The following is a 19,784-nucleotide window of genomic DNA, read 5'->3' on the forward strand; positions in this document are numbered from 1 at the left end:
AGAATGATCTGTTTAGTCCCGGCAATTCACAAACTTACCTGAGAGTTTCAGACATACAGAGACACTGTAGAATAATGTACTTGCTATGAGTGAATTTAAAAAATTCATGTTTCAATTCAATTTAACAACTATGTGTTTACCTCATACCATATGCTAGGTTCGAAAGACCTAAGAATTTCATGCCAGACCAGAAAGGACTTTCCGCTGGGGTAGCAGTGGTTTGAACATGAGCCACATACTTTACATTTTAAGCGCAACTACTTTATTTTTTGACTGACAGCCCTGTTGGGGGAGAAATGAGAAACGGAAAAAGTAGAAAAGAAAAAGAAGATCTGGAGAGGACAGTCTTCTTATTGGCACTATGTGTCTAATCTAGTCCTTTCAATCTCAAAATCAGAGAGGCATGAAAGCTCAGTACTTCCCAACTTTCTGAAAGTAAAGAGCTTGGAAGGTGACTTAAGAAATTGACTAGAGCGATGGCTTTCCACTTTGCTACACAATGAAACTACTCCAAAAGTGCAGATGCTTGAGACCCATCCCCAGAGATTCTGATGTCATTAATCTGGGTGCGGCCCCAGGGCATCTGGGTTTTTCAGAGCTCCTGAAGGACAACTAAGATCAAAAACCTCTGTGCTAGGGGAGCCTGAATGACTCAGTTAAGCATCCTACTTCAGCTCAGGTCATGATCTCACAGTTCGTGAATTCGAACCCCGCGACGGGCTCTGTGCTGACAGCTGGGAACCTGGAGCCTGCTTTGGATTTGTATCTCCCTCTCTCCCTGTTCCTCCCCCGCTCGCAATCTGCCTCTCTCTCTTTCAAAAATTAACAAAAATTAAAAAAAAATTAAAAAAAAAAAAAACCTCTGTGCTAAAGGATGATGGGGATACAAGAATTCAGAAAGTCCAAAGGACTCATTAACACCCAAGTCAGAGAAAACAAGGAAGATACGAAAGATCAAAGTAAGTCTGTTTCCGTCATTGGAACCTGACTGGTAAAGAGAGCTATGCTTGGTGCACCTGAAAGATGGAATGACCAGGAATTTCTGTTAAGGTGCTAGGACCCCTCCCTCTAAGAAGCCTGACCTCTTCGTGGGTCCCTGGCTAACCTACAAAAGACAAGGCTCAAGCTTATTGGTAGTAAGTAAAGCAACTATGTCAAGCCTTCTATGTCAAGGCAATGAGGCCTCTCCAGTTTGTTTTAATGGAGTATCCCCTGGCCCAAACTTAGAGATCTCTCTGATATCAGAGGGAGAAGTAGAAGTTACTGGTTTTTTAATAACCACCTTTTTGGCAGTTATGCTTTCTCAGTGATATTATCCAGATCTTTCCACCTATTTCAGATTTTCCAGAGCAGTGAGTAATATCTTTCTTTTGAAGACCCCAAGTTGTCTAACTCCTACACAGAAGGAACACCTTTTTGGGGAGAAGGGTACCTATTTGGGGAGTAATAAAATGCTAAAGGAAATAAGACAAGAGCAATTAGCAGAGAAGTCCTAAAACAAAAAGCTGGAAACCTAGAAAGAACAGGAAGAAAGGGTAGACTGACATGCTTTAAAATAACTTTCAGATTCCTAACAGTGGGATGCTAAAGTATTTCTGTGCACCTATATAGTGTAGTGCATTCCAGTGTAACATCATACCTTTATCGTCTTCTTAAATGTTAACAATTTCAATGGTCCTACATCCGAATGTCAAAATGTGGTCTCTGAGAGGTTGAGAACCTCCTGAGGAAATCAGATGTACTGAGGACTATCCCTATGCTCAGGTGATCAAAGAGATAGTAGTAAATTTTCAGGGTGCCCCCAAATTTGTCCAACACCAAGAAACCAAGCCCAGCACAGGTCAATGAAGTTTGACAAGAAAAGAGAAACATGAAAAACAGAGATAACAGCAATGGCAGAATGTTTTACACATTAGAAATTGAATTTTGTTTAAAAACAAAACAAAAACAAAAACAAAAACAGAGGAGCCTTAAGTAACTTCGTAACCAACACAGTTCTAAGGACCTGACAACCACTCAAAGATATCCTGGCAGCCACAAGGGGCAGCACCTTTGGAGAGACAATACCCCCAAAAAATAGTACCAGAACTGAGGCTTAACTTTTAGTTTCCTGATGTGCAAAGACTAAACAGTTAAGCAAGGAAGATGTGGGTTATATGTGTTGTCATTTGTTGTATATAGGATAACTATACTTAAATCAATTGCATGAGCAAACCATTGGATTTTACCCGGTAGTCTTTAGCAATTAATCCCCTTGTTTCCAAATTCAAAAAAAAATAGATTCACCAAGTCAGCAGTTTTCAGCCTTTAGCAAGCATTAGGTTCTAATTCAGCAGATCAGCTGATCTGATGGACACTAACATTTGGGAACAGTTGGAGGTTTTTTTCTTCAACTGGAAATACCTGTAACTAGGTGACCCCAATCAACAAGCTGGATAAATTTTGACACATCAGTGGAAGTGAGGAGGATGGTGAAGTTTTTGATTCTGCTAAGGCTTCAAGTTACATAGATATACTTCACGTTACTCAAACACGAACAGTACAGGATTGGGCAGGTGCAGCCAGGTGCATATTATCTATCACCACAGTAATAATGTGTAACAAACCAAAAAACCTCAGTGGCATTTAACAATAAATGTTTATTGCTCACATGTCTGGAGTGGTTGGCTAGATGGCTAGATGCCTCTGCTTATCTTGGCTGGGCTCACTCATGTGTCAGTGTTGGCTGGCTGTGAGCTGATCTAGGATTGCCTCAGCTGGTACACCCGGAGCAATTCAGCTATGATCATATTCTGATCCCATCCCTGTGTCTCAAGCAGCTGGTCGAGCATGTTCTCATAACCAAGACATAGGGACAAGAGCAAACAAACCCAACCACGATGAAACGCACTTTTCAAGCTTTTGATCGGGCCATGTTTACTAACTTCCCCATTGCCCCAAACAAATCACATAGCCCAGGCCAGCATCAAAATAGGCATACACTCTAAAGTTACATGGCAAAAAAAAATGTAGACATGGAAAGGAGGGTGAAGATTTGGAGCAAATTGGTAATCTAACACACCAGATTACCTGTTATATTTTAGCACTGTGCTAGGCACTGTAGGAGGTTCAAATTTCATTTAGTGCCCTGTGTTTGAAATGTCTTAAAAAGAAATCTTTTTTTCAAAATGTGGACCATGACCCATTAGTGGGCTATTAAATCAGTTTAGTGGTCTGTGATTAGGATTTTTTTTTTAATGGGATGGAATGGAATGGAATAGCAGAAAAGCATGGCAGAGAATGGAATAGAATGGAATGGAATCTAATTAAATTGAATCGAATAGAAAGTATCAGAGTCTATCGTCCATAAGGTAAGTATTGTTTCATAAAACCTTTGACTGGAGTGTGTGCATGGATACACAAAAGCTAGGTCTGATGAAAAATATATCTCTTGCTGGAGATTTCAGACAAACATCTGAAGCCACTTTTTTAAAGCATACTGATACAAAATAAAATTCTGATCTTGCATGTCATTCATTCTTTTTTTTTAACCTTTTTAAATGTTTTTATTTATTTTTGAGAGTGAGAGAGACAGAGCATGAGCAGGGGAGGGGCAGAGAGAGAGGGAGACCCAGAATCTGAAACAGGCTCCAGGCTCTGAGCTGTCAGCACAGAGCCCGATGTGGGGCTCAAACTCACGGACCACAAGATCATGACCAGAGCCAAAGTCAGACGCTTAACCGACTGAGCCACCCAGGCACCCCTCGTTCATTCTTTACCCTTACAGTGATCAGGAGGAACCAACGAATGATGAACACTTCAGCAAAAGAGTGAAACCTTGATCTTCACTAAGCAGTGTCCAAAGAGCAAGGGGGCAACATGGGGTGTGGTGAAAGTGTGACTTGCCCGTATAACACACAGTCTCAGAAGCTCACAGATTGCCATAATAGCATAAACTAATACATAAGAAAGAATTCTAGAACATTACTAAGTTGAACATGTTATAATTAGGTGATAATTGAATGATAGAGTTTGCAAACAGCTTTAAGATAAAATAACTCCCAAATACATACTTATATTCTGCCCCAGAACTTTTTTTGAGCTTGTACTTCACACCGAGGACCTAGCCACAATTCTGCAAAGGGGCTATTATGGTTATCACTTACTAGCTTTGTGATTTGCAGCATATTATTTAATCTCCAAATCCCCACTTTCCTATATATAAAAATAGTAACCATAACACCCATTTCACAGAGGTCCTGTCAAGTGTTTGGCAAAAGTAGGAGCTCTAAGGTAAAGCCAGTTTCCTCTTTATTTATCTTTGTAACCCCCACAACACTGGGAAGGGTACCTAGCACATGGTAGGTATTCAGCTAGTCAGCTTATAAAAAATGGACTGTACTCTCCAGATCCAGGCATACTTCCTTTGGTCTACCTGGCCCTCTCTGTCAAGAAAGTCTCCTGTAAAGGCAGCAATTCTCAAGGAGAGTTTATCTCCCCAACTTAAGATAGAGAGCAGTTGACTATTCAGTCATCTTGGAACATTTCGTGTCTCCTTTACCACCGATATTACCTGAGATGATCTCCTTCATTCTTCCTGCCTCCTCAGAAAACGATGCTTTATGACTTTTCTTAAGCTAGGGCTCTGTGGTTCTATGTTAGCATCAGACACTAAATCTTAATCATTTTCTATATTCCGTAGGTGGTTCTGAAGCAGTACTTAATGAATAAAAGTCTCACACCATGAACCCAATACTGTGTTCCCCAAGACAAATTCTGACTCTTCTTGTGCATGTTTTCTGTCTTTGTGTGGAAATATGTTTATAGTTATTTGGTTCACTGACTTCTTTTGCAAAATAATAGCATAATTTGGAAATGTTTCTTTACAAACTCACATGAAAATACTTAACACTGAAAAATAAAATACACCATAGTTGTTCAATAGAATCTACAGAGAAATAAACATATTTTTAACTATCCTTATTTATTTATTTTGACAGAGAGAGAGGGAGAGAGAATCCCAAGCAGGGATCAGCACAGAGCCTCGACGTGGGGCTAAAAACTCACCAACTGTGATATCATGACCTGAGCTGAAATCAAGAGTCAGAGTCTTAACCAACTGAGCCACCCAGGTGCCCCAAACATATTTTGTTTAAGGTAAGAGGTAAAGTAGGCCTCTCTGCCTTTTTTAAGTACTAATTTAACCAGTTAATATATCATTTTCCTTATATAGTTTTTATATCTCTTTGTAGTATCACAGTCTTCCAGCTTCCTTTAAGAATATAGCCATTCTCTTTAAAAACTGATACTGATTCTATCTATTTCAAATAAATAACCACATGCGTAGAGAGAAGTGTTTGGAGGGAGGGGTGTGATTAATAATAACTCACATGCAGCTGGGTTCAAAATAAGGCAATCATTTTGCAAGTAAGAATGTATTTCTAAGATTTTTAGAATCCAAACGAATACTGGAAATGCGACTTTTTATCACACAATGGTTCTGCTCCCTAATAAGACAGACCACGCATGCCTTAGATACATATATTACACCATCAAATTACATTTATATGTATGAAATCTACCTTGTCCCTCTTCCTATTATTTGCCTTGCACATATTTGTTTTACCCTTTAAAGGAAATAATATTCAAGAGACCTGAATACCAGAATTGAAATGATTCTTCCAAATGGAATTCATGGAAGACCTGAACTAAAAGATCACTATAACTGTAGGGAAAGCTGTGCACTTGAAAAGGCCTTCATTTAGTCAAATTAATTTGCAATCACACTCATTTCAGTAGAGCCTTAATTGTGGCAAACAAAACATTTATGGTTTTGAGCACTTCTGAGTGGCCCTAAAATTTCAAAATATGTCATCATTTGTAACGTTGTGCATATGTTAATTTGAACTGCATGTACTGTAACACGGTCTTACCTAGAGCAATAACAACAGAGAAGGATGAGCAAACAGGTGGAACGAGAAGAGCTCTGATAGGGCATGAGGGCACTGAGCTTGGCTTTGCTGCTCTCGTATCATTGAATGTGAACAGATCATTTCATTTCGAGTTATACAGTATTACATTTTATAAGAGAAATCATATTCCATAGGAGTAGTAATAAGGTTATATCTTTGAGAATGTCAATAATCTAGTCTACTGTTAAATGGCAACCTGAGAATCCTCCTTATATTTCTAATTAAGAGGCCCTATACTTGCAGAGTATTGCCCCCAACATGGCACTTTAGCTTCACCTTCAACAGGCCAGTCCAATAGTCTATTAGATTGACAGATTCTGGATGGTACAGCATGTGATCCTGCCAGTGAATTTTATAATAATGGGCCCATTCCAGCATTTCCTTCACTCTATGAATGCTATGGATCGGGTAAGACTCCAGACAGCAGTGCTGGCTGAACTTTTATGACCAGCAAAGGCAAACTCATTTGGAACAGATATTTGTTCTTATTAGAGCAAATCACCAGCACTTCCAGAATGACAAGGGTCCAATGTAGTCAACTTGTCAGCAACTAGCTACTTGTGAGGAATAGTACCATGTTAGGAGCTCAGCCTTGAGATCTGTGGCGGCCAGGCTGAACACTCAGAGCTGGCTTAGCAATATTTGCCTTCATACGTGGGAATCCATGTTGTTAGGTCCATGTGTGGCTTTCACCTCTGCCTCTGTGGCCTCTTCATTCATGTGCCCAGAGTGCAGTCCTGAAGTAGCTGATGACCAATCCCAGCTAATGTTACCCGTCTGAGTTGTATTGTCTACTCGATTGTTTTAGTGCTACTTCAATGATATGTGCTTTCTGGTAAGCATTAATTAATACATGATACAAAAATCTCACTTCATGCCAACCTCCATATGTTCATTCACATTACCTCTATCCCAGACTTATTCTCTGATCTTCTAGTTTTGTTTTTTTGTTTTTGTTTTCCTTCCAGGTCATTAACCAAACTGGCCAGGCTATGCATCAAGGGCCAGATGAATGGACCATTTCTTCATGCTCATAAAGAGGATGACCAGATATACTGTTCAGAGCTCTACTATGGAAAGATTTTTCTCAACATTATCTTTCAAAGCTGCCCTACTTATGGTTGCATCGCTTCTGCCTGGACCCACATACCAAGCCAACCCATCCATAAACCAACCTTAGGTTTATCCTCCTCCTTCAACTGATTGTGTGCACCTCCTTCCCATCTCAACCTCGTGCTAGCTTTGGGCTGAAAGATAGGTGCTGGTGCAGACATTGTGGGTGATACGGGGGTCTAGGCTACTCATGCCCTCTGCTCCTCAGTCTTAAACATACCATTTTCACCTTATGATGAACTGCTGCTGGGTCCACTCAGCTTTGTAACTTAATGCTTCCAACAGAACCCAGCTCATAAGTTCTTGATGAATAGCCACTTAAGTTTGTGGAATTTTATAGCCTACATGACAGAGCTGCTTATATCACAACTTGAACCTCTTCAGAGCCCTTTCCTATTCCAGGCCCTTCTCAAAACTGACAGCCTTTGGGTCACATGATATATGGCTGGAATAGTATTCTTGGATGTAGAATGTGTTCCTCCAGTACCTGAACAGGTCTAGCAGGCATTGTGCTGCCTTCTTTGTGATAGTGGATGAAGGTTGAAGCATGTTCTCCTATATCCTGGAGGAGATGTCCCAGTATGCCTCTGGAACCACTGGACCCCTGAAAACATTACCAAAGTGGCAGGTCCTAAAGCCTTTGGAGAATTTATCTCCCGCCCTTTGGCCCAAGCACCAATGTCTCCAGCATGCTAATTTCTTTTGCACATCCTGCCTGGTCAGCATGATGCCAACAATGTAATCAATCAATTGATATTCTACAGAGTACACACCAACAGTCTAGATATGTTCAGACCATATTATGGCAGAGGGCAGGAGACTTAACATAGTCCTGAGCAAAACCGCAAATATATATGGTTTTCCCTCCTTGTGAAGGCAAGCTGTTTCCAACTTCTTACCTACAGAGAAAGAAAAGAACTCCATTATCAAATTAATGGCTGCATATTGTGTAACAAAGGTATTTTAACCTGCGCTAACAAACTAGATCCACTCTGCCAGTCTCCTGTTGATCAAGGCTACTATTTGAGCTTCTTTCTGGTAGCCTACAGTCATTCTCCAGATCTATCCAGTTTCTGCCGGAGCCAGATTGGTAAATTAAATAGAGATATGTTGGGGGCCACCCCTCCCCCACATCCTTGAGATCCTTAAAAGTGGCACTAATCATCACCATCTCTCCTACAATGTCACATTGTTTTTTGTTTACTATATTGGTTAGGGATGTGGGTAGGCAGTTTCAAAGACTTCTTTTTTTAAAACTCTTACATTCACCTCACAGTTTAAGAACCGTAGAACTTTCTCTAGCTCAAATCCAGTTCCCCTAACTCATTAAACTTCACTCAAAATTCGTCACCAGCTAGACCCCAAGACCTGACCTTTATTGCCCACCTGATTATACTCACCAACCCTTGATCCCCACATTTTTCCGTAAGTTCTTCTTTCCAGTTTAGCTCTCAATTCAGGTAAATGGAAATTGAAACCACCCCTCAAGCAATAGCGACTGCCCTGACAAGACCTCCCACCAGCCCAGCCCACCCAGACCAGTTTGAGTGTAAACCCTGAATTGCACCCGGGCAGATGGACCTTGGAGTGACCTCTAGAATGACTGAAAAATACCTTTAGCCCATTTTAATACTAAAATCTCCCCACAAACACGAGCACAAGCTTCATTTACATAACATACAATGTCTGTACCAGAGTGTTTCCTGAAGGCAGCTTGAGCGATTCACATCCCCCTCTACATACAATGACAAGGCTTCCCTATCTAAATATCCATTCTAACCCTAAATAAAAGGAACCCACTCACCCTAGTTCAGAGAGTCACAGCTTTGGAAGTTATTTCCTGGGATCTCCTTATTTGCTGCAGATAAGGTTTCCTTTGTACAACAACTCCACCTGGTGTATCTGTGATTCACCAAGGAGCAAGCTCACATTGGTTGGAAGGTGAAAGGACTGTTTTGAACTGTGTAGCAGGGACAGTTCTGCCACCCCAAATCCTATTCTACATTGCAGGTGTTAATCCATGCAACGTTATTGACATAATCACCAACAGTATAATTCTATAAAATAGACCAAGAGAATAATCTGCTATTAGTAAAATAAATGTGTGCGTGGGGGGGGGGGTGGGGGGGGGGGGGGGGAGAGGTAGTCTTCTATCGTTGCTTACCACCCAGCAATCTTCAGAATATCCTTTTTAAAAATCTTTGCTCTCCCACACTGCCTATTTGGGTGTCTCAATATAATATCCTACAGGAAGAGCACAAATGCTTTAGAAATAGTTTTTCTATTATGGACTATTCCTACTATACTCTATTTCTTCTATTAAGGAAAATGGTTAAAAATGATTTGAGGCTTGTGGTGTTTATTACTCTATTGTCAGCCTTTGATTTTATAGACAGAAACCATTTACAGGCCAAGTTGCATAATCTCGAGATCGATCCCTGGCTTTTAATAGTCCTTCAGAGCCTTTACTGTAATATCAAAAAGGGATCAAAATGGACAGGAAATGGGCTCTTCACAGAGCAGATTACGGCCTCAAATGGTACAAATGTCCTAGCCCACCTACTCTTTAATTTTCACCCAAACCATTTGATACATCTTTTGATAACCTGGATACATGACCTCCTGTCACAGCATCCTCCTTTATGCTGATGACATAGTCCTATTATCATTCTCAGAGTGGCCTCAAGGAGCCACTAAGCTTAGTGGGCAATTACAACTATGAGGAATAGCTCAATATCAATTAGACCAATACTAGGCTTGCTGCTTTTGGCAAACACTTTTTGCATTTTGATAGCAAATATAGAGGAACTCCATAAAAAGATTAACTCATTTCATTATTTAATGGAGCATTTTGCAACTAACTCATCCAAACAGGCTCATTGGAATGCGGTCCAACACAAAATTAGATATTCTGTAAGTTCTACTAGGCTAGAGACAGACTATTTATAAGGCCAAGTTTCAAAATTCTCCTGTCAGGACCCACTATCAAAATTAGAGCCTGGCACCAAAGCCAGACTGATGAGGATGCTGGTGGTAGAACCATGCAGCAGATGATGATGTTGTTCCACCAAGATCCCCTCTGTCCCTTCTGGGTGCCCCTTCATTAGCTTCTGTGTGCTTTGGCTCCCAATATCCAGCACTCATATGTGACCTTGAGGGACCCTCATGGTACAGGAGTGGCTTTGCTCTGCATGGGCAGAGCCAGAAGTGCCTGGGAGTTTTCATCCCAGCTCCTGGCCCCACCACAGGGAGTCACTGTCAATCAATCTGAATATTGGATGCAAGAGTATAAAAACCCCACTCTTCTGCCTCAGGAAGAAAATTTTCTGAGGTATAAATTACATCCCAGAGTTCTTCTGAGGATCAAACAACATGATCTATATTAATCAGGGTTCTCCAAAGAATCAGAGTCAATAGGATGGATGGAGAGATGGATGGATGGATGGATGGATGGATGGATGGATAGATGTAGATAGATAGATAGATAGATAGATAGATAGATAGATAGACAGACAGGAATTTATTATGAGGAATTGGGTCACAGAATTATTGAAGCTGAGAAGTCCCACAGTCTGCTGTCTGCAAGCTGAAGACCCAGGAACTGGAGGAGCTGGTGGTATAAATCCCAGTCTCAGGGCAGAGAGAATGAGATGTGTTCAAGCTCAGCAGTGAGACAGGAAAAGAAAGACAAGTTCCTCTCCTCCCGCACTTTGTTTCATTCAGGCTCCTAGTGGAGTCAGTATGCCCAAGTTCCATGACCTTGGGGAAGGCAACCTACTTTACCAAGTCCACTGATTCAGATGCTAGTCTCATCTGGAAATACCCTTCCAGACACACCCAGAAATAATATTTACACTGCACACCCCTACCCCCCATCCTGCCCTGCGGCTAGTCACATTGCCATACAAAATTAACCATCACATTATCGCCAAAGAACTCTCCCTGAGATCTTAGCCTTGCTTGGCTTCCTCTCCCTTTCTTCCAGGGATACCTCCTTAATAAAGTACTTACACACAAACCTTTATCTTAGGATCTGCTTGAGGAAAGACTGACTTAAGACAAACTGCTAAGATTTTTCCACACAGGGTTAGTTTAGCCCTAAGAAGTGGGAGGCTGAGCTCACAAGTAAGGGTCACATAGTACCAGCTGTGGGGAGAAGGAGGGAGGGAGACGCTGGGAACCCAACTGAGCCTGATGTCTCTATCCAAAACCAAAAGGAGTGAGTTGGTATTGGAGAGGGGAATTAACATCACCTTCCGGGTAGAAAGAATTCACACACTTCAATCTTATTTTAAAAGGCCCTGATCTCAAAATAAGCCCTGTAAAAAGCATGTAAAAAGCATTCCAAATGGCTGAGTGGACAGATGTATTCACAGCTCTTCTGTCACATCTCTTCTCTCTAGGAAGCAGACTCTGAGACGGAGATTAGTATGAATAACGTTTATTAGAGGGTATTCTTGGGGTCAACTCAGATGGAAAGGAAGGGAAGAAAATAGAAATAGAGAGAGAAGCTGGGATGGACGGATTCTTAATAAAAGCTTCTGCCAACTTCAGGAAGTTCTGAACCTGGGTGGTTCTTCAGAGTTCTACCAAGTTGAGTGAGAAGGTTGAGCCTTGAGTAGATGAGTCACTGAATGAAGGCTCCCCCTAGAAAGGAGACCAATCTTGGGCAGCTGGACAAATAAGCTCTTCAGTCCTAATTGTGATCTCAATAGCACACAGAGCATCTTCTATGTCCCCTCTCACAAAATCTTATTGCAACCATGAGCAAAATATAAAAACAAAAATGAATTTGTAATGAATTCAGAAGATCAGGAGAGGGATCTCTAGCAAAGGTGAATAAGGAAGACCTTCTGGAATAAATTGATGGGAAAAGATTGACAAAATTGCCCTTAGAGCTAAGGAACCTGAAGTGATATTGAGGTGTCAGAAAAATATCTCAAAAAAGTCCCAAAATATCCCAGGTAGAACCCAGAATAATCCCAACATCAGAAGTAGCAGAGGCTGATTCAGGATGCATATCCCAGGCATTGAGCTGGATAATTAATTGCAGACTGAAACAATTAAACCAGTCCCCACACTGTCAGAGAACCCAATGCCAGCTTTTGTTGTAAGAAAAGAAAATCAGGAGGGTTCAGTATCTGAGAAATCAAGTCAAGAAAGTATCTCAGAAAGTGAGTGGGGGCCAGCAGCAGGGGAGCAGTGAATGATAACCTGAGCCAAATGCTGCCAGAGATGAAATAAGAACTAAAAATTCACCACCCATTGTGAAGATAAGGACAGTGAAACAAAAAGGGATTCAAGAACTTGGCCAAGGTCACCCAGCTTCTTTTATTTTTTTAACAACTTCATTGAAGTATATTTTACATATCATAAAATGCAGCCATTTCATGAATTAAATGATTTTTACTAACTTTACCAAACGGTTGCAATCATTACCATAATTAGTTTAAGAACATTTTTATACCGATAAAATTCCTCATACATACAATGGAATCCATCTCACCTCCAGACTCAAGCAACCACTAATCTACTTTCTTTCTCTAGAAACTGACCTTTTCTGGACATTTCATGTAAATGGAATCATAGAATATGTGGTCTTCTGTGCTTGGCTTCTTTCCCATAGCATAAAGTTTTTGAGGCTCGTCCATACTAAGGTTGCATAAATAAGGTTTCTTTTTATTGCTGAATAGTATTCAGTGGAATTTCTATCAGTTTTGTCTGTCCATTCACCAGTGGATGGAGAGTTAGGTTGTTTCCAGTTTCATCTATTATGAATAATGCTGCTATGAACACCCCCAAGTCGTACAGCTTCTAACTGGCATTACCAGAATACAAACTTGGTCTGAAGAAAGTACACATTCCATCTTCATACAACTTGTAGTGAAACAGCTTTCTCTGATTTATTTCCACAAAGCTGTCCTCCTGGGTCTCAGTCACCAGCAATGGGGATCATGCCATGCTCAAACTCACCCATGACAGAGCCATACCATCAGGCTTCCAACCATGACAGGATATGAATGAACTCCAGCGGGTTACAGCTTGGATTTTCTGGCTAGAATCACTGAAGGCAAGATGAATAGAATTGATGTAGCTAAAGCCCATAGAACGATACCTGGACATGTGTCATGCTCAGTAAGTGGTTGTTGTTATGGTTAATATCCATTTAACAATGGCTGACCTAATTCTGTTTTATTTTTTGAGATTGTAACAAACGTATTTAATTTCCCCCAGGCAAGAAAAATAGTTCTTATTTATGAAATTATAAAACGGAATAATTAACTATAAATTATAGTAAGTTTGAAATCTATGCATTACCATTTTAACCTAATATAGAAAAACTTACTGTGTTGGAACTAGAGACTGGTAAGAAATAAAGCGGCTCAGTACCCTTCTTCAGAACCTTTTCCTCCTCCTGGGTCCTCTGGAGTTTCCATCCATCCAACCACCAACCCAGTCTGAGAGGCATCCTACCCTCCTGCATCTCTCATTCCCTCTGTCCACCCAGCAGGCCATCAAGTCTTCCCTCCCTTCTCTCCTTCCATCATGCCATGGCCCCTGCCATGACCAGCCCCCATCACATTTCTCCCAGACCACTGCACAGGTTCCAAGCTCATTTGACATCAGCTACACCGTAGATTCTAAATAATCCACCATGAACTGACCCCACCCACCTCTCCAGGCTCATATCCCACAAGTCCTTGCCCTACACTTGATCTTTCAGAAACACCAAAGCACTTGCAATTCCTCACACAGTCCTTTTCACAAGCGATTCTTCTGTCTCGAATCACTAATATACCTCAATCTGTCTTCAGGTCCATAGTTTAACATTACATTCAAGAACAACCATCTCCAACCCTACGACCCAGCAATTGCACTTCTAGGCATTTATCCAAGGGATACAGGTGTGCTGTTTCGAAGGGACACATGCACCCCCATGTTTATAGCAGCACTATCAACAATAACCAAAGTATGGAAAGAGCCCAAATGTCCATCGATGGATGAATGGACAAAGAAGATGTGGTACATACATGCAATGGAGTATTATTCGGCAATCAAAAACAAGAAATCTTGCCATTTGCAACTACGCGGATGGAACTGGAGGGTATTATGCTAAGTGAAATTAGTCAGAGAAAGACAAATATCGTATGACTTTACTCATATGAGGACTTTAAGACACAGAACAGATGAACATAAGGGAAGGGAAACAAAAATAATATAAAAACAGGGAGGGGGACAAAACATAAGAGACTCTTAAATATGGAGAACAAACAGAGGGTTACTGGAGGGGTTGTGAGAGGAGGGATGACCTAAATGGGCAGGGGGCAATAGGGAATCTACTCCTGAAATCATTTTTGTACTATATGCTAACTAATTTAGATGTAAACTAAAAAAATAAAATTTAAAAAAAGGAACAACTATCTCCAAAGTGCTTTAACTGAACCCACAAAGGTGGATTGAATTCCTCTGTCCTGTTTCCTCATCCCCAGGCATGCCTCCCTTATTGCATTTATCACTTTCTAGTCCAATGACCTCTTCGTGGGAAGTTTCCAAGTAAAACAGTCCCAACTTCAAACCTGGCTCTGTCACTTACTAGCTATGTGGTCTTGAACAAGCCGCTTAGAGTCTCAGAGTCTCAGTTTCTAGTCTGAAAATTGGGGTCATACATAAGAAGATTAGATGAAATGATGCATATAAAGTACTTAACACAATGCCTGACAAATTGTAAACCTCAAAATCAAAGTTCATATTATTTTAAATGTCTTCCCTTGGTAGACTTACTCCAGTTTACACACAGGCATCTGCGTCTGACACAAAGAAGTTCCCCAAGTGCTTATTGACTCAATGGATCCATGAAGAGATGGACAAGGAGACAGATAAATGAGAGCACCAGCCACCCATTCCGTGATTACAATGGAGATCCTGGGTGGTGCCCACAGGGTTTCAGGATTATTTGTTTCTTGGGTACATCACACTCATCTTTCTGTATCTACCTGAGCCATCTTCCTACCTCCCCAGTGGCCAGGTGGCAGGCACCCTCAGCTGCCTTTCTAGATGCTGGGCAGGACTGGGGTAGACTGAACTGCTTCACACAGCACTCAGCTACATCTGTGCAGTCTTCTGAATGTAAGAAACTTCTTGGGGCAATAAACTTAGAGTTTTGTTTTTCTTTTCTTTTTGGAACAGAATAAGAGATATAGATACCAAAGTGAGAGGGAGAAACTATTCTAAGAGTTGAAAGGGACAGGTGCCTATAAATGAGAACACTGGACCCCCAGCTGAGAAATAAAAATAGAGAGAGAGCCATAGGCCCAAAGTTGTCACTTGTGTCCCTCTCCTCTCTACCTCTGCAAGGGAGGGAGCTCAGAGGGAGCTGAATGGCTCTCCTGTCTTCGAGGAAGGGCCCTTCTGCTGCCATCCTGGCCCATTTGTCCTTAGTTACCATCATCTTCTCCTGACACGGCTCTGCAGTGGTGCCCAAGCTGCATTAACTTCACATATTTATTCACTCTTTCCAATTGTAAAACAAAGAGTACAATTCCAAGATTTTTCCTTCTGATCTACTTTCTTAGCAAACATGTTCTTATGAGATAAAGGAAATGCTGCTAGGTAACGAACTTGTGTTTTCCTTTACCAGTCAGCCACCTGGCCCATTTCACACAAGCCATCAGACTTCCTCTCCTCACGGCTCCTCGGCTTTCATGGTGAGGCTTAAGTGTAATATAAAATATTGTCACTAAAAATTATATATATACCGTACTACACAAATGGACAGATGTTTCTTAAGTGAGTAAGAAGTTCTGTTTTTCTCCAATTTTCCTACATCTGCACATATACTAGACCCTTTTCAATAAAAGAATGTAACTGGCAGTCAAAAAGTTTTAGAAGTCAAAAAACAGACTTTTTCCCTCTTTTCATTGTCTATTTACACAACATCAAAATTTTGCCTCCAAGTCACTTAATACGAAAGTAAAATTTCAAACTACTGTAGAATACATATCTACACATGTATATACATATACATCTGTGTGTATATATATATGTATATGTGTATGCATGCATAGACACACACGTAATTTTCCAGCAAAAATCAGTTCAGTTCAGTTCATCTTTGTACAAGAGAGGTAAATTGAAGGAAAAGGGGAAAGCTGGGGCATTTTGATCCTGTTTACATTCTTACTCCATGCTTGAAATGGGGCTTCAGAGAACCATAGAATATTGGAGCCAGAGGTACCTTCAGAATCAAAGGGCAAACCCCTTTCACCACTGGGGAAACCAGGGCCTAGAAAACTAAAGTGACTTCCAAAAACCACATAGCCAGATGGCAGAAGAGCTGTCAAATACATTCACATATTCTGATAAGACAACTCCAGGGAGCTAAGGGCTTATGAACTATCGGGTAATAGTTAGGAGAGATACCAGTTAAACTCTCACCTGGAGGAAATTTCCTTAAAACCATCAAGACAGAAAGTTCCAAACTCAATAATCTTTGGACCTGACCATGACATTGTAAATAATACCAGCTGGCAGTGGTCAATAAGCAGGGGAGGTGGAGGGGAGACTGCTGTGCAAATGTAGGAATGGGTATTCTGCCTCGTGAATGTGGTCATGAAGGGCACGCATTGCCACAGCTTTCTCCTATTCTCTTCTAACACTCTTCCTCTTGCTTCCATTTTTCTTCTTTCTTTTCCTATTATCCCACCATGTACCCATACCACTTCTCTACATTCCCTGTCTTCACATGGTCAGTCACAGTCTAGTGACTTCTGTGACTCCAACCCCTAAGTCATATCAACGGTTCAGGGATATAATTCATGACACAGTGCCCTAATGTTTAAAGACAGCCTCTCCAGTCTCAAAAGAGGTGGGGAGGGCAGAATAATTACATCATACGATATGATATCGTTCAGTTGGTCAGCAATAATTTTTGAGAATCCACTGTAATTGGGCATCATCATCAATTGTAGGAAACGGCAAGTGGCAAGAGGCCACAGCAGACACTTGGCTCACGTTTGCTCCTAGGGCCTCACTCTGGAGCTCACTGAGAGCTCTGATGGGAGTAAAGAGGAAGAGGAGAGGGAGAAGAGAGGGGAAGAGAGTATTCACTACAGAGCTACCTCACACAGGTGACAGAATGGGTGCTTTATATGTGCAATCCCAATGTCAATCTAAAGAAAGACCAGGAGTAAAACAGCACAAGAAACCCCCTCCATCTTACAAAAGCATTGCTTATTATACACATGCAATTAACAAAATCATTTAAGTGTATTTAATGTTTGAAGAATTCCAGGCACATCTGAGTGGCTCAGTCGGTTGAGCATCAGAATTCAGTTCAGGCCATGATCTCATGGCTCGTGAGTTCTAGCCCCACGTCGGGCTCTGTGCTGATAGCTTGGAGCCTGGAGCCTGCTTCGGATTCTCTGTCTCCCTCTCTCTCTCTCTCTCTCTGCCCCTCCCCTGCTCACTCTCTCAAAAATAAATAAACATTTAAAAAATTTTGTTAAAGAATTCCAGTGGCAAAATTTCAATTCTTTCTATTCTATCACAAGAACTCTAAAAGTGGATTAAGCAGGTTGCAATCAAAACAAAGGCTGGATTCTATTGCTAGCCTACAAAAGTTTTCAGATGCCTCTCAAAGATGCCTCTCAAAGCCAATCACATCCATGAGTATGTATTTGTCAAATCTGTACTTTGTGAATTATACTCCTACATCAACATTCTGCATGGAATACGTGTTTCATTTTGGTCCAGAAATTGTCATGAGATCATTAAATCTTACTCATGTCTTCTAAAACTGATAGATGATAGATAGATGGACAGACAGACAGATACAGATCAATTGATCTTTGGTGTGAAGGGGAAGCAAAAGAGCAGATTTTTATTAAAAGAAAGGTGAACTAAATTTTTTATGTGAAAAAAAAATAGATGTTAGCCATAAAGTAAAACCCTTACACTCCTGATCTAAATTACACTTAAATTCAGTATCTTTGTTATAGGAATTTGATAAGCAAAGATATTGAAGTCATCGCTCTCTTAAAGTTCTATAATCCTAAGAAATAATTCCAAACAACTAGACTTTAAATCATGAGTATTTCATTTTTCTACTTTAGAATGTTAATGTGGAATGAAAAGAAGGCTAACATTCATTGAAAGCTACCTGGTACCTGGGGTTAGAGGTTTTACAACCAGTACTTATTTTCTTTTAAAGACATTCCTATTGGAACCAAAATCACGATCATTTTGCAACATCTGCAAATCACTGTTCCAATTCTTGCAAATATTGTAATTAGAAACCAATTTTAGTGACTGTAAGGATTTTTAAAAACAAAACTATATTTTGTTCACCAGTCTAGTACCCCTGATGTTGTTTTTATCTCTGGAAAACACCGGAATGTTTGAAGCATTGGATCCACATTATATCAAATTACAGGCAATACACTGCAAAATTAATTAACTACATTAAAAACAAGGACTGAATTCTCTTGCTGGTGAGGAGGAAGAAACTGACTTCTTTTTTTTTCTCTTTTCATTAAATAAAAAAAAAGTAATAAAAGCCTATTAATATAAAGTGACACATTTCAATGCAAAAAAAATGCAGGCTGTGCAAAGCTTGAGGTTCTCACTGTACTAACAACAGACCCACATTTCACAGATGGAGTTCTCTTCCTTATTCGCCTCATAAATGTTAAGAGTAGCACACACAGCTTTTTCACTGTAGATGAACACTTGGTAAACACTATAATTGAGACCTTTAACTTGTGTGTTTCCCTAGGCTTGGTGTGACTGTTTGTAGCCTCGATGTGACAAGAGTAAAGCTTTTTCATTGAATACATATATCCCCATAATTGTGGCACATTCTCAGTGGTTGTTCTCAGCACATGGTTAGTTGTTAGTTTTTGTTTCTTCTTTTTTTTTTTCTTTTTTGTTTTAATTTCAAGAAAAACTAATGAGTTTCCAGAAGCAGTGTGAGTGCTTTGGGGCTGAATGTGATTTAAAACCAGCAGTAAAAGAAAAAGAAGACAGGGAAGGTAGCTGGTTAATTGACCTTTATTGTGCCTTCTGGTTCATTTAGAAATGGAAATTAAATTAACATGATAATTCAGTCCTACTGTGTTAAGGCTGCTATAAACCCATTAAATTTTATGGCCATTGATTTAGCATTTTTTTCTATTAACTGGGTTTAATTTTCAAAATTGTCATGCAGGTTCTGAAAAGTGGTTCATCCACTCTGATTCTTCTAAGTTACTAATGTGTAGCCTTTTCTTTAATAGTATGCACTTAATTACTCAAGCGCGGAGGGCACAACTGCCCTCAAATGCCTGGATTAATTTTGAAACTAACCCTACTGAAAGTCTTTATAAGAAGCAAGGAGAGTTCAGGGATGGGGAAAGTCAGCGAAATTGCCCAGTGCATATATCAAATTTCCTAAAGATTGCACCCTAAAAGTAAACCTGACGAAAGGAAATATTTGGGGTTTCTTTTTGTGAGATCAAGAGAGCTATAAAAAGGTTTCGCACACTTGTTTCTCTTTTGACAGCTTCTCGGTGACGTGAAACCTTTTAAAATGCAACCGTTCCTTGCATGTCAGATTCCCAAACACCTTTTTAGCTGCTGATTTGGAATCATGACCAGTCAAAATTTCTATTTTTGAACTTTGAAAAGGTATCAATTGTTATCTGAAGCGAAACTATGTTCTTGACTCTGGCTTTAGCAGATGTA

At 40.3% G+C, this 19,784-nt stretch overlaps 1 long non-coding RNA gene across 1 annotated transcript in view; it reads right to left on the bottom strand.

The window, feature by feature from the left end:
- The window catches only part of LOC132664290 (uncharacterized), a 398,464-nt gene that overhangs the window by 288,165 nt on the left and 90,515 nt on the right, over positions 1–19,784 (bottom strand). The gene's annotated exons all lie outside the window — the stretch shown is intronic.

The sequence above is a fragment of the Panthera onca genome, chromosome F2 (genome assembly GCF_046562875.1).
Source record: "Panthera onca isolate mPanOnc1 chromosome F2, mPanOnc1 haplotype 2, whole genome shotgun sequence".
Lineage (NCBI taxonomy): Eukaryota > Metazoa > Chordata > Mammalia > Carnivora > Felidae > Panthera > Panthera onca.